The following is a 5,574-nucleotide window of genomic DNA, read 5'->3' as shown; positions in this document are numbered from 1 at the left end:
GCTCAGCGGGAGCAGCCAGTTGGCCTATCCGGCCACATGTCACTGTCCCCCGGCCAGACTTGGCGGCAAGTCCCGGGGAGGAACAAGCCCATGGAAGTAGGAGCTCCGACTTCCAAAGTGATGACGTCAGCGGGAGCAGCCGCTCGGCCGTATCCGGCGGCATGTCACTGTTCCCCGGCCAGACTTGGCGGCAAGTCCCGGGGACGAACAAGCCCATGGAAGTAGGGGCTCAGCGGGAGCAGCCAGTTGGCCTATCCGGCCACATGTCACTGTCCCCCGGCCAGACTTGGCGGCAAGTCCCGGGGAGGAACAAGCCCATGGAAGTAGGAGCTCCGACTTCCAAAGTGATGACGTCAGCGGGAGCAGCCGCTCGGCCGTATCCGGCGGCATGTCACTGTTCCCCGGCCAGACTTGGCGGCAAGTCCCGGGGACGAACAAGCCCATGGAAGTAGGGGCTCAGCGGGAGCAGCCAGTTGGCCTATCCGGCCACATGTCACTGTCCCCCGGCCAGACTTGGCGGCAAGTCCCGGGGAGGAACAAGCCCATGGAAGTAGGAGCTCCGACTTCCAAAGTGATGACGTCAGCGGGAGCAGCCGCTCGGCCGTATCCGGCGGCATGTCACTGTTCCCCGGCCAGACTTGGCGGCAAGTCCCGGGGACGAACAAGCCCATGGAAGTAGGGGCTCAGCGGGAGCAGCCAGTTGGCCTATCCGGCCACATGTCACTGTCCCCCGGCCAGACTTGGCGGCAAGTCCCGGGGAGGAACAAGCCCATGGAAGTAGGAGCTCCTACTTCCAAAGCGATGACGTCAGCGGGAGCAGCCGCTCGGCCGTATCCGGCGGCATGTCACTGTTCCCCGGCCAGACTTGGCGGCAAGTCCCGGGGGACGAACAAGCCCATGGAAGTAGGGGCTCAGCGGGAGCAGCCAGTTGGCCTATCCGGCCACATGTCACTGTCCCCCGGCCAGACTTGGCGGCAAGTCCCGGGGAGGAACAAGCCCATGGAAGTAGGAGCTCCTACTTCCAAAGCGATGACGTCAGCGGGAGAAGCCGCTCGGCCTATCCGGCCACATGTCACCGTCCCCCGGCCACACTTGGCTATAGGTCCCGGGGAGGAATAATGCCCATGGAAGTAGGAGCTCCTACTTCCAAAGGGGCAAGTCAGCGGGAGCAGCCACTTGGCCTATTCGGCCAAGTTTCACTGTTCCCCGGCCACACTTGGCTGTAGGTCCCGGAGAGGAATAATGCCCATGGAAGTAAGAGCTCCTACCTCCAAAGGGGCAAGTCAGCGGGAGAAGCCACTTGGCCTATCCGGCCACATGTCACTGTCCCCCGGCCAAGCTTGGCTGTAGGTCCCGGGGAGGAATAATGCCCATGGAAGTAGGAGCTCCTACTTCCAAAGGGGCAAGTCAGCGGAAGAAGCCACTAGTTCTATCCGGCCAAGAGTCACTGTTCCCCGGCCTTACTTGGCAGTAGGTCCCGGGGAGGAATAATGCCCATGGAAGTAGGAGCTCCTACTTCCAAAGGGGCAAGTCAGCGGGAGAAGCCACTTGGCCTATCCGGCCAAGAGTCACTGTTCCCCGGCCACTCTTGGCAGTAGGTCCCGGGGAGGAATAATGCCCATGGAAGTAGGAGCTCCTACTTCCAAAGGGGCAAGTCAGCGGGAGAAGCCACTAGTTCTATCCGGCCAAGAGTCACTGTTCCCCGGCTACACTTGGCAGTAGGTCCCGGGGAGGAATAATGCCCATGGAAGTAGGAGCTACTACCTCCAAAGGGTGAAGACACTTGGCTCTAAGTCCCCGAGAGGTATACTGCCCATGGGAGTAAGAGCTCCTACTTCCAAAGGGGCAAGTCAGCGGGAGAAGCCACTTGGCCTACCCGGCCAAGAGTCACTGTTCCCCGGCCACACTTGGCAGTAGGTCCCGGGGAGGAATAATGCCCATGGAAGTAGGAGCTCCTACTTCCAAAGGGGCAAGTCAGCGGGAGAAGCCACTTGGCCTACCCGGCCAAGAGTCACTGTTCCCCGGCCACACTTGGCAGTAGGTCCCGGGGAGGAATAATGCCCATGGAAGTAGGAGCTCCTACTTCCAAAGGGGCAAGTCAGCGGGAGAAGCCACTTGGCCTATCCGGCCACATGTCACTGTCCCCCGGCCACACTTGGCTGTAGGTCCCGGGGTGGAATAATGCCCATGGAAGTAGGAGCTCCTACTTCCAAAGGGGCAAGTCAGCGGGAGCAGCCACTTGGCCTATCCGGCCAAGTGTCACTGTTCCCCGGCCACACTTGGCTGTAGGTCCCGGAGAGGAATAATGCCCATGGAAGTAAGAGCTCCTACCTCCAAAGGGTGAAGACACTTGGCTCTAAGTCCCCGAGAGGTATACTGCCCATGGAAGTGAGAGCTCCTACTTCCAAAGGGGCAAGTCAGCGGGAGAAGCCACTTGGCCTATCCGGCCAAGAGTCACTGTTCCCCGGCCACACTTGGCAGTAGGTCCCGGGGAGGAATAATGCCCATGGAAGTAAGAGCTCCTACTTCCATAGGGGCAAGTCAGCGGGAGAAGCCACTTGGCCTATCCGGCCAAGAGTCACTGTTCCCCGGCCACACTTGGCAGTAGGTCCCGGGGAGGAATAATGCCCATGGAAGTAGGAGCTCCTACTTCCAAAGGGGCAAGTCAGCGGGAGAAGCCACTTGGCCTATCCGGCCACATGTCACTGTCCCCCGGCCACTCTTGGCTGTAGGTCCCGGGGAGGAATAATGCCCATGGAAGTAGGAGCTCCTACTTCCAAAGGGGCAAGTCAGCGGGAGAAGCCACTTGGACTATCCGGCCAAGAGTCACTGTTCCCCGGCCACACTTGGCAGTATGTCCCGGGGAGGAATAATGCCCATGGAAGTGGGAGCTCCTACTTCCAAAGGGGCAAGTCGGCGGGAGAAGCCACTTGGCCTATCCGGCCAAGAGTCACTGTTCCCCGGCCACACTTGGCAGTAGGTCCCGGGGAGGAATAATGCCCATGGAAGTAAGAGCTCCTACTTCCAAAGGGGCAAGTCAGCGGGAGAAGCCACTTGGCCTATCCGGCCAAGAGTCACTGTTCCCCGGCCACACTTGGCAGTAGGTCCCGGGGAGGAATAATGCCCATGGAAGTAAGAGCTCCTACTTCAATAGGGGCAAGTCAGCGGGAGAAGCCACTTGGCCTATCCGGCCAAGAGTCACTGTTCCCCGGCCACACTTGGCAGTAGGTCCCGGGGAGGAATAATGCCCATGGAAGTAGGAGCTCCTACCTCCAAAGGGTGAAGACACTTGGCTCTAAGTCCCCGAGAGGTATAATGCCCATGGAAGTAAGAGCTCCTACTTCCAAAGGGGCAAGTCAGCGGGAGAAGCCACTTGGCCTATCCGGCCAAGAGTCACTGTTCCCCGGCCACACTTGGCTGTAGGTCCCGGGGAGGAATAATGCCCATGGAAGTAGGAGCTCCTACTTCCAAAGGGGCAAGTCAGCGGGAGAAGAGCCACTTGGCCTATCCGGCCAAGAGTCACTGTTCCCCGGCCACACTTGGCAGTAGGTCCCGGGGAGGAATAATGCCCATGGAAGTAGGAGCTACTACCTCCAAAGGGTGAAGACACTTGGCTCTAAGTCCCCGAGAGGTATACTGCCCATGGGAGTAAGAGCTCCTACTTCCAAAGGGGCAAGTCAGCGGGAGAAGCCACTTGGCCTATCCGGCCAAGAGTCACTGTTCCCCGGCCACACTTGGCAGTAGGTCCCGGAGAGGAATAATGCCCATGGAAGTAGGAGCTCCTACTTCCAAAGGGGCAAGTCAGCGGGAGAAGCCACTTGGCCTACCCGGCCAAGAGTCACTGTTCCCCGGCCACACTTGGCAGTAGGTCCCGGGGAGGAATAATGCCCATGGAAGTAGGAGCTCCTACTTCCAAAGGGGCAAGTCAGCGGGAGAAGCCACTTGGCCTATCCGGCCACATGTCACTGTCCCCCGTCCACACTTGGCTGTAGGTCCCGGGGTGGAATAATGCCCATGGAAGTAGGAGCTCCTACTTCAAAAGGGGCAAGTCAGCGGGAGCAGCCACTTGGCCTACCCGGCCAAGTGTCACTGTTCCCCGGCCACACTTGGCTGTAAGTCCCGGAGAGGAATAATGCCCATGGAAGTAAGAGCTCCTACCTCCAAAGGGCGAAGACACTTGGCTCTAAGTCCCCGAGAGGTATACTGCCCATGGAAGTGAGAGCTCCTACTTCCAAAGGGGCAAGTCAGCGGGAGAAGCCACTTGGCCTATCCGGCCAAGAGTCACTGTTCCCCGGCCACTCTTGGCTGTAGGTCCCGGGGAGGAATAATGCCCATGGAAGTAGGAGCTACTACCTTCAAAGGGGCAAGTCAGCGGGAGAAGCCACTTGGCTTATCCGGCCAAGAGTCACTGTTCCCCGGCCACAATTTGCAGTATGTCCCGGGGAGGAATAATGCCCATGGAAGTAGGAGCTACTACCTCCAAAGGGTGAAGACACTTGGCTCTAAGTCCCCGAGTGGTATACTGCCCATGGAAGTAAGAGCTCCTACTTCCATAGGGGCAAGTCAGCGGGAGAAGCCACTTGGCCTATCCGGCCAAGAGTCACTGTTCCCCGGCCACACTTGGCAGTAGGTCCCGGGGAGGAATAATGCCCATGGAAGTAGGAGCTCCTACTTCCAAAGGGGCAAGTCAGCGGGAGAAGCCACTTGGCCTATCCGGCCAAGAGTCACTGTTCCCCGGCCACTCTTGGCTGTAGGTCCCGGGGAGGAATAATGCCCATGGAAGTAGGAGCTACTACCTCCAAAGGGGCAAGTCAGCGGGAGAAGCCACTTGGCCTATCCGGCAAAGAGTCACTGTTCCCCGGCCACACTTGGCAGTATGTCCCGGGGAGGAATAATGCCCATGGAAGTAGGAGCTACTACCTCCAAAGGGGCAAGTCAGCGGGAGAAGCCACTTGGCCTATCCGGCAAAGAGTCACTGTTCCCCGGCCACACTTGGCTGTAGGTCGAGGGGAGGAATAATGCCCATGGAAGTAGGAGCTCCTACTTCCAAAGGGGCAAGTCAGCGGGAGAAGCCACTTGGCCTATCCGGCAAAGAGTCACTGTTCCCCGGCCACACTTGGCTGTAGGTCCCGGGGAGGAATAATGCCCATGGAAGTAGGAGCTCCTACTTCCAAAGGGGCAAGTCAGCGGGAGAAGCCACTTGGCCTATCCGGCCAAGAGTCACTGTTCCCCGGCCACACTTGGCAGGAGGTCCCGGGGAGGAATAATGCCCATGGAAGTAGGAGCTCCTACTTCCAAAGGGTCAAGTCAGCGGGAGAAGCCACTTCGCCTACCCGGCCAAGTGTCACTGTCCCCCGGCCACACTTGGCAGTAGGTCCCGGGGAGGAATAATGCCCATGGAAGTAGGAGCTCCTACTTCCAAAGGGGCAAGTCAGCGGGAGAAGCCACTTCGCCTACCCGGCCGAGTGTCACTGTCCCCCGGCCAGACTTGGCGGCAAGTCCCCGGGAGGAATAATGCCCATGGAAGTAGGAGCTCCTACTTCCAAAGGGGCAAGTCAGCGGGAGAAGCCACTT

The sequence above is a fragment of the Engystomops pustulosus genome, unplaced genomic scaffold (assembly GCF_040894005.1).
Source record: "Engystomops pustulosus unplaced genomic scaffold, aEngPut4.maternal MAT_SCAFFOLD_719, whole genome shotgun sequence".
Taxonomy (NCBI): Eukaryota; Metazoa; Chordata; class Amphibia; order Anura; family Leptodactylidae; genus Engystomops; species Engystomops pustulosus.
The sequence above is the reverse complement of the archived record's forward strand: the minus strand, read 5'-3'. Positions refer to the sequence as shown.